The sequence below is a fragment of the Cebus imitator genome, unplaced genomic scaffold (genome assembly GCF_001604975.1).
Source record: "Cebus imitator isolate Cc_AM_T3 unplaced genomic scaffold, Cebus_imitator-1.0 Scaffold344, whole genome shotgun sequence".
Classification (NCBI taxonomy): domain Eukaryota; kingdom Metazoa; phylum Chordata; class Mammalia; order Primates; family Cebidae; genus Cebus; species Cebus imitator.
In genome coordinates, this window is record NW_016107659.1 from 2,106,656 (window position 1) to 2,116,223 (window position 9,568).

Below are 9,568 nucleotides of genomic sequence, written 5' to 3' on the forward strand. Positions count from 1 at the left end.
AAATAATTTTTGTTTTCCTTTGTTCTAGCAATTTAGTTGTGACTTTTCTTCACTCATTTTATTCAATTTCTCCAATAGTTTTATTCATATTATCTGATAATAAAATAATGTGGTTTTATCTTGATCAACCATACCAATAATTATTATAAGGAATTTGAAATGCAAAAACTTTTGAATACAAAGAATCATGGCTAGAGCTTTTAGTGATTAAAATATGACCAATTACATTGAAAGCCTATTTTGAGGACTATAAGATTTGGGATAGAGATAAGCCAAGAACATGGAAAACATCTGTCAAACAAAGAATAACTCACAAAAATTGTTCAAAGAGTTATGGCAAAGTTTCTACCAGATTCCAAGAAATCAGAAAGGCCTCATGGAGAAGCTGACATTTCATTTTTAAAAAATTATTTGAGAGAGAAATAGGCTATGTCAAAACAAATAAGAGGTGAGAGTTACAGTCTAGAAGAAAATAGTATCAGCAAAGAGTCAAAGAAAAAAGGAAAAGAAAATGTGCATCCAGGGAGATGAAGGCATTCATTTCCTCCATAGTATTCTGTACTTAGCACTACCTGGAATTTGTCACAACATGTAGTGGTCTTTTATTTATGTCTTTCTCCTCACGAGAGCATGTGTTGTTCAAAAATGAAGACCTTATTTTACTATCTTTACGTTTTTATAATATATATCTATATAATTTCCAATATAGAGAAGGTTTTTTTATGTTATCAAATTAAAAAATGAATGAATGAATATTTCAGTCCAAAAGAAATGTAAGGGAGTTATTGGTGATGTGAATAAAAAAAAGATTGAAGTAATAATGTTGTAAAAAGGAAGAGGTGAATAGTCACTGAAGGATTTTGAGTGAAAACTGGGCATAAATGAAGAATGCTTTAGAAAAATGGCCTGGCTGCATCAAGAAGACTTTACTAAAATGGATATAAACTAAAGGAAGGAAGAAGCCCAGTTCCAAAGCATAAGTAATAATTTAAGTCAGAATCAAGTTAGTAGCCATGAAAATGGGGTTGCCGAGGGCAATGCTCTAGCAGCTTGTAGAAATGGTTCTGCTGTCAGCCTCCTTTGCCCCACAGAAATCAAAGATCTGCCTCTAAGGGCCTACTCCAATGAGAACATGGCCTGGTCATGAGTTAGATGTTCCCCTCACAGCAATGTGAGGGTTGAAAATAGTCTGTAGGCCTGGGGTAGACGCAGTCCTTTGGACATAAGCATCTACTTACATCCCCAGTTATCTCCCTCTGCAGCCTGTCTGCCTGATTGCCTTCTTCCTGGGCCCTTGATGCTCATTTTAGTTTCCTCACAAAAGTATATTTTGGCTCTGCACCCCACCCTGAGCAGCCAGTGCTACACTTCCATACTCTGCATTCTGCCAGACTGACTCTCCAGACAATGTTGGTGCTCACAGTCTGATAACATTTTTCCTGATACAGAACTCAGGTACCCATGTGATACTGGTAAATGATATCACTCCAAAACATTCAAACTGAACTTCTGCTTTATTCTAGAACAGACAATTGATGATTATTGACCTTGACCTAATGATTTGAAGAACTGGTTGCCCTGGCTTTTTGCTTGTCTTTGATTAAAAACTTCCCTATACCACATGGACAAGCCATCCCTTATAATTGAATTATGGATTAAATATGCATGTTGTTTTATTATTTTAAATAACAAATGATATCATTTTAAATCACAAATAATGTTATAAGGGTATAAGAGTTATAATTATACCCTTATAAGAGATATAATTAATAGAGGTCAGTAACAATTAAATACAACACATCAGAGTTTCTGGAATAAAAAAAAATCAATCTGAGATTTTTAGCTTGCTTAGTTGAGAAGACAGTTTCCTTAACAGTATAGAAGTCAGAAAGGGAAAATATGAGGATGGCAGACGGGAGGAGAGCAAGAAGTTTGGTTTCAGACAACATAAATTTGATATGTTAAGTTAAAACTAGACCAAGTTGCAAAAGAATGGTTGGAGCTTAGAGGAAAAGCCAAGTCTAAATATTGATATTTTTAATTAAGTAATAAACATGAAGAGACTTAATTAAATCATACTTATGGTAACTGAATAGTCAACAACACAAAGAAAATGAGTTTATAAATAAATAAAGCGGATAGAGGGAAATCTTGGTAAATGGTTAGGGAAAGTTGGGAGAACAGAGGCTGAACAGAAGCTAAGAGAAAAAGATTTCAGAAAGAATATATAAACTATATAAATTTCCCAAATAAGTCCAAGTTAAAGATTAGTTGGTGATGCCTAGAGCTTGGAGTTGCTCTTTGTGGGAACATTTTCTGGAACATGCCAAGAATGAAAGCCAGGTTGAGAGTGACAAAGCAGTGAGAGTCAACAAGACAGAGTCAAGAGTCTGCCCAAGTTTCAAGAACTTTGGTATTGCATAAAAGAAGAAAAGAGGGTATAATCTGAAGGGGAATTAGATTGGGATAAGTTTATCTTCTTTAGAATAGGAAAAGCTTTGAACCCTTTTGTCAGCAAAGGAGAAACCAGCAAACAAAAATGTACAGAAGACACTGAAAAAGGCTGGTCATGGTGGCTCATGCCTGTAATCCAAGCACTTTGGATGCCAAGGTGGGAAGATCACCTGAGGTCAGGAGTTCAAGACCAGCCTGACCAACATGGTGAAACCCTGTCTTAAAAAAAAAAATCAGAAAAATGGATGAGTAAAGTTCCAGAGAAATTCGGAAGCAGGGATTTGTAATTATCTTCTTAAAGATGGCAACAAATCAGAGAAGGGAGACCAAGATTTATGGAGGCTCTAGGAAATTAGAAGTAAGGCAGAGAACTTAGGTAAGATGGTAACAAACTATCCGAATATAAAAAGAGTACTCAGTTTTACTAGCCCAAGACAACCAGCAATAACTAGGGTCATCTTCCATAATGACATTTCAAGTATGTTGTCATTTCAAATAATACAATAACAGGCATCTTAATCCAAAATTCAATCAAGATGTGTATTATATGAATATATGGATTTGAAAACTTAGAGTGATTTAATGCAAGATCATGCTTTCATGTTTACATTTGCCTTGGAGCTTAGCATACAAAAAATACTTAATACGTATTTGTTCCTAAGTAAATTGGTAAAATAAAAACAAAAACAGTTTATATTTTTTAATAGATTGGTAGCCTTAATTACCCACATACTTATTATAAAAACACACACAGAACTACATGTATACTTGTTGGGTGACTAAATAGATCACGGAAGGGGGCATCTCTTATCAAGAACCAGCTCAGCCATAGAGACCCCCACCCAGTTAGTGCTGAAGGAAATGAGAGTCAGATACCCAGATAGAATAGCAAAGTGGGTCTATCAGGGGGCCAGCAGCCCACCAAGCTGAGATCCTCAGGGGCTGACAGCATTCTAGGCTGAGGGCCTCGAGCAGACTCTGACCCACGCATTTATTATCTCTGAACAGGTGATTATTATTAACAAGCAGATGTTCAGTATTTTCTCGTAACACAAAACATGTTAAGTAGTCAGCTGGTGCCTGCTTACCACTGATCACAAACAACCTAAAAAGTATTCTCCATGAGGGAGCCAAGGGGGCAGGGTCAGGTATCTCAAAGAATTGTTTTAACTGGTGTATGATATTTAAACATTGTCTTGCCACTTTGGAATGCCCCCATAGTTGTCTACTTGTGAGGGGTGGTGCTAGGTTTTCCTTGATTTTGTTCTTCCTAGTGAACAATATATTTTATCATACACTCAACATTTCTCAATATTCATAAACTTAACATTTCTCCACAGCTTAACATTTTCTCAACAATCTCTCATCACCTAATTCACAGAAACCCAAATTCCCAAACTTGCAGTAGGGTAAGTTGTAATCCTACAGTATCTTGTAATACTTGCATGTATCACCTTCACCATGAACTGCATCTGGTTTTAATTCATAGGTACAACATTCCCCAAACAGTACCACATTCTAAGTTAACTAAATATCTGGATTGAATAGGTGAGACTATAAGAGTTGCTTCCCTGTTGTTATGGTTTGAATGCATCCTCCAAATTTTCATATGTTGAAAACATAATCTCTCCATCCTCTTGAATAGATTATTGTCACTATTGGGGGAGTGTGTTTGTTATTACAGGAGTGGCTTTGTTGTAAAAGCAAGCTCTCCCTGACTCTTGACTCCTAATCACGTGATGCTCTCCACTTCGTAATGACACAACAAGAAAGTCTTCACCAGATATAGCCCCTCAACTTTAGATGTTCCAGCCTCCAGAACAGTTAACTTAAAATTTCTTTTCTTTACAAATTACCCAGTTTGTGGCATTTTGTTATAGCAACAGAAAATGAACTGACATTTTGTCTTACCCACAGCCACTACATGAGAAAGTCAATTCCAAATCACAGCTCTTAGTCCTAAGTGGTGCAGAGTTCTTCAGGTCACTTTACCCAGGTACAACTGTATGAATGAACTAATCATAAATATACAAAGTTACTGCTTTTTATAAAATAACTTATTTTATAAATTCTTTAGGCACTTGGTAAACGAGTAGAAAAAAGTGAGGACCACCATCCATTCTAACATCGAGAACTCATATTTTAATTGGAAAGAAATGCACACAGTTCAAAATACTATGTAATCAAGGTAAGAGGGCAACAACTTTCCAAATGCTTTCCATGGGCCAGCATGGAAACATAACTCTCTCACCCTGACAGCGAGGTAAATTTTATCTTATTTCACAGATGAAAAAAACCGACTTTCAAAAGGAGAAGTAATTTGTTCAGGCTTTAGATGCCTGTTAGGTGACTATACACGCATTTGATTCTCCAACTATCCCATACTGCTAATGTAATACAGGTGTATCTTTTTGTGTGTGACAGAGTGAGACTCTGTCACACACACACACAAAAAAAGATGGAGTGCAGTGGCTTGATCTCGGCTGACTGCAACCTCTGCCTCCTGGGTTCAAGCATACTTCGGATTATAGGCAAGCGCCACCAAAGCCAGCTAATTTTTGTATTTTTAGTAGAGTTGGGGTTTCACCATTTCATTGAATGGGAGTTTACTAGGTAAAGTTTTATGGAAGAAAAAGAGTCAACATAGTTCTGAAATCTTATTTTATCCTCTGTGAGGCACTCCCTCCTAAATAGATTCTGATTCTCTGTTTTGTGTAGTTCACACTCTAACACCAATCCTTGCCCTTGTGAAAAGTATAAGCCTCAAGGCAAACAATTCTTCCTTCACAGCTGCAGTTCTGGGTGCCTGATGACATAGAATGACTCATTGGACTCCTGCCTCTTCTACTTCATTCTTATCATGAGCTCCCCTAGAAGATGTAGTTTTCCACCATTGCCAAATCCCCAGCCAGAAAGAGCAAACTCTAGGAAGCAGCACAGGCTATACTACTGTGTGAAAACTAAGTAATCCTCATCAGATCATTTAACTTGCTGTTGCAGTAAGGACTGTGAATTGGTAGCAATAAATAAGGCATGGGAAATAGGAGGGAAAACACCATCAACGGCAACAAAAACTGAATGTGAAATTTGACTACCTGAGTTTAATTTCTAATTCTGTCTCTTTCTAGCTGTGTGACTGTAAATGAGTTACTTATCTCCCCACATCTTAAACTCTTCAGGATTGTGTGCATTGAAAAGAAACAATGACGTTATAATGTATATAAAGTACTAACAAAGAATGCCTGGGACACAGTAGGTGCTCAAAAATGATATCCATTAATACCAAAAGGAGCATACCTTCTGGCAGAAATGTTAAGACATCTATAAACTGCATATATAAATTAAGTGCCATATCAATAAAATAAAATTTCTCTAATGGGGAGGACCTGGGAGTAAGTTTTTTGTCACTCTGCAGAGAACCCTTGAACATGTAAAATATTCTCTTACTTTTTACCAGAAACCTAGAACTTAGTGAGGGGATGAAAAACAAGAGCTCTTCTTATTTGTTCCTGAGAATTTAGATTGAGTTTCTGATATTTGACCCCCTACCATAGATTCAATCTGTTTCCATTTAGATGTGTCCATCTGTCATGAATCTCTTGACACTGATCTGCCCAACCTACTTGCTGTCTTCATCCTCCAGGTTGGCAAGCATCTGGATTCTTCAGAGTGTCTAGTATTATACACTACTTCTCTCCAGGCCAGCTTCTGTTTGTTACATCCATGTCAATGTAACTTTCTCACTGTGTTTTTCTCCCAACTCCAGATAATTTAAGCTCAGTGCCCAAGGTCTGAGTGCCTCATGGCTGATTTTGTACCTTTTGCTAAGGCCAGTTTCCATTCCTGGTTTCTTCTATTCTGTCCTGCCCATGACCTAATCAGTGCCCATTTTGATAACCAGACTTTTTTTGTACTACTTGAAACTCCTGACTTTTCCCAGACTTGTTCATGGTAATCCTCAGATTCTTTAGCATCAACAAAGGAGCTGTCAATGCTGGATTTCCCTTCATTCCCTAGTAGCCTGTGACACATTATTCCAGGCATCTGATCCAGAATGCACAGACTCATTCCTTGCATTGCCCAGTCTTCCAATATCTATAATCTCCTTCCCTGCAAGCACAGGAGCCTTAATGTGGTGAGAAGTCACCAAAGCCATCCCTATTATGCTATCACCTAGGTTACAGGCTTTGACAAAGTAGCAATGACCATCTTGAAGTGGCAGTCACCTTCCTGTTGGAAACAATTCCTCTTAGAATTAAAGTGAAAAAGTACATGTGGTCTCTTAGCATAAATTTTTGGATAATTTTTTTCACTGGATCACCTAATTGTTACACTCCGCTGTTTAATGAGATTGATTAAAAGACAGTGGAGACAGCACAAGTTTTAGTCGGGTTATATTGTAAAAAAATGTTTTTAAAGAGAAACTGATACGTACCTTGAGAAAATGTGAATTGCATTAGTTTCCTAGGGCAGAGGTAACAAATTACTGCAAACTGGATTGTTTACAAAAATAAAATTTTATTCTTATATAGTTTCAGAGGCCAGAGCCTGAAATCAAGGTGCCTGTAAGGTTGGTTCCTTCTGGAGGTCCTGGGAGAGAAATCATCCCATGCTTCTCTCCTGGCTTCTGGTGGCAATTGGCAACCCTTGGCTCATAGAAGGTCATCAGTACACTCTCTCTGCCTCCGTTACCATGTGGCATTCATCCCATGCGTATCTCTGTGTCTTGATTCTCTCTTCATATAAGGACACCAGTTATTGGATTAGGACCCACCTTAATCCAGTATGTCCTCATCTTAACCTAATTACATCTGCAAAGATCCCATTTTCAAATAAGGTCACAGGCTGAAGTTCCAGGTAGACATAATTTGGGGGACACACTACTCAACCCAGCATATGAATATTAGTGAGAAGGATTATAAAGCACCTAGCAAAATGTCTGGCACACAATTAGGGTTTAATAACTAGTAATTATTGGTACTTGAGGCTTACTAAACTGGCTACTGGGCACTGAGTAATGCTAACGTGCTGAGCATGTAGTGAAGGTCAGAGCAATTTATAAGCATGTCAGTATATCTTTCTCACTGTTTTTCTTCCAACCCCAGATAATTTAAGCTTAGTGTCCAAGGCAAGTAAATTTAAACCTGAAATCAATCAGTTTGCTCTGGTTTCTTGTAAGCCACATTAGTACCCCTGAAATATAAGCAGGCAATTAGCAAAGTCCTCTAATGCCTTGAATTAAATTTTGTGCCAAACTTCACTGCATGCTAATAATAGATTGCCTCATTGCTCATCAGTAAAGGGAGGATCCCTAACTGCTGCAAATTAAGTCGTGAGCTTTTTCTTTGTTTGTTCTAATTGCATGCTTTTCTCTGCTAAGTCTTTGTGGAGTCAATGGCTGCTACATCTCTACTCTTTGTATACATTTTTTTCTTGGTGCTAAAGTGAAAATTGTGATTTTTCTCAGATATAGGGCTTTGTAAGAAAAAAAAATACCCCTGTTTTCCTAAGAATTAATCGTGATTATGCTGGGAAATAGAAAACTGAACTGGAAGAACCTAAAGAATCCCTCTAGCAAGGAGCTTCTGTTTTTCCTCTTGACCTTGCTGCCATTCTCTCTCCCAAGCTAATTCCCAATTGTTCCACAATTACTTCAAATTAGCCATTACTTCTTCAAATTTTAAAATCTTGTTATAGGATGTTTCAGTTCAAAACTCCAGCCTACACTATTTAAGTTTCCAAGCTAAATTAGCTTGAAAGAAAAAAAGAAAATTCTGCCATATGTGAAAATATAAATGAACCTCAAGGAAACTATGTTAATAAGAGGACATTAACTTATGTAGGCCTTATTGTTTTGAATTTTTTCAAAATGTATATATGTTAGAATAAACATATAATTAAAACATTTTCTAACTACTACTTTACCTCGATATCAGATTTTTCCTATGTATACAGCATTGTACCATAAGGCATTTTGAGGTCAGGTGGTGACTACAAAGATACATTTTTCTAAATACACTATTCTATCCATGAATCAAGCCAAACTATGAGAAAAAAAACTCTGTACCTAAATCATGTTTTACCATCCCGTACTTTTTAAAAAAACTTTTTCTTTTTTTTTCTTCTGAATTATTCTATAATGTGGTACCTCTAATACACTTTGAGGAACATTATAAGAAATAGCTTCCTGAAGCACACTTTTGTATACCCCAAAATAATGTTGTGAAAAACATGGTTTAACACATGGCACCTGAGGACAAACAACAAAATAGTTCTCCAGATTCAACGCTGAGGAATGTTTTACTCTTCTGAGTAATTGCTTTTGTTTTATTGTATAGACCCTTTGAGATGGTTAATCAACCATAATTCTGTGCTTTTCAGGGTATGCCAGAAATCTTAATGATGTATCTATTTTCTGTCACTAGAAAAGAGACAGTGTCCCTACAGCTTAGTGGTGTGCTAATCAAACTAGTGGTTTTGTCTTATTTTTCTCACCTTCATTCCCCCATTCCTCTGCTGTGGTTTGCATGTTTCCAAATCTCATGTTGAAATATGTTCCTCAATGTTGGAGGTGGGGCTTAGTGGGAGGTGTTTGGGTCACAGAGGCAGTTTCCTTATGAATAAATTAATACCCTCCCTAGGGGTGACTGAGATATTGCTCTGTTAGTTCCCAAAGGAGCTTGTTGTTTGAACAAATCTGGTGCCTCCCCCTCTCTCATTCTTCCTCTCTTGCCATGTGATCTCTATGCAATCCAGCTCCCTTTTGCTTTCTGCCAGGAGTAGAAGGAACCTGAGGCCTTCACCAGATGCAGTAGACCAAACTTGAACTTTCCAGCTATGGGAATCATGAGCCAAATAACCTTTATTTTTTATAAGTTAGTGAGCTACAGAGATTCCTTTGTAGCAACACTAAATGAACTAAGATATCCCCTTTTTAACCATTTTGGTGTGCATCTTACTATCTACCTTAAGTCTTTTTAGAAGAGGGCAAAGTAAAATGAAAAATATTTAAATTAAGGAAATTTAGTTTACACATGGTCTTGATTAAAGAAAACTGGTTGGATTAGACCTAATTGAATTTAAATTATCTGTGGTTTCTAAGATGGCCATTAGG

At 37.0% G+C, this 9,568-nt stretch overlaps 1 long non-coding RNA gene across 1 annotated transcript; it reads left to right on the forward strand.

The window, feature by feature from the left end:
* Positions 1-4,532: 4,532 nt before the first annotated feature.
* Positions 4,533-5,545, forward strand: LOC119467876. Its single transcript, XR_005196515.1, has 2 exons — positions 4,533-4,717; positions 5,173-5,545. It is a non-coding gene; the product is annotated as an uncharacterized LOC119467876 (long non-coding RNA).
* Positions 5,546-9,568: the final 4,023 nt, after the last annotated feature.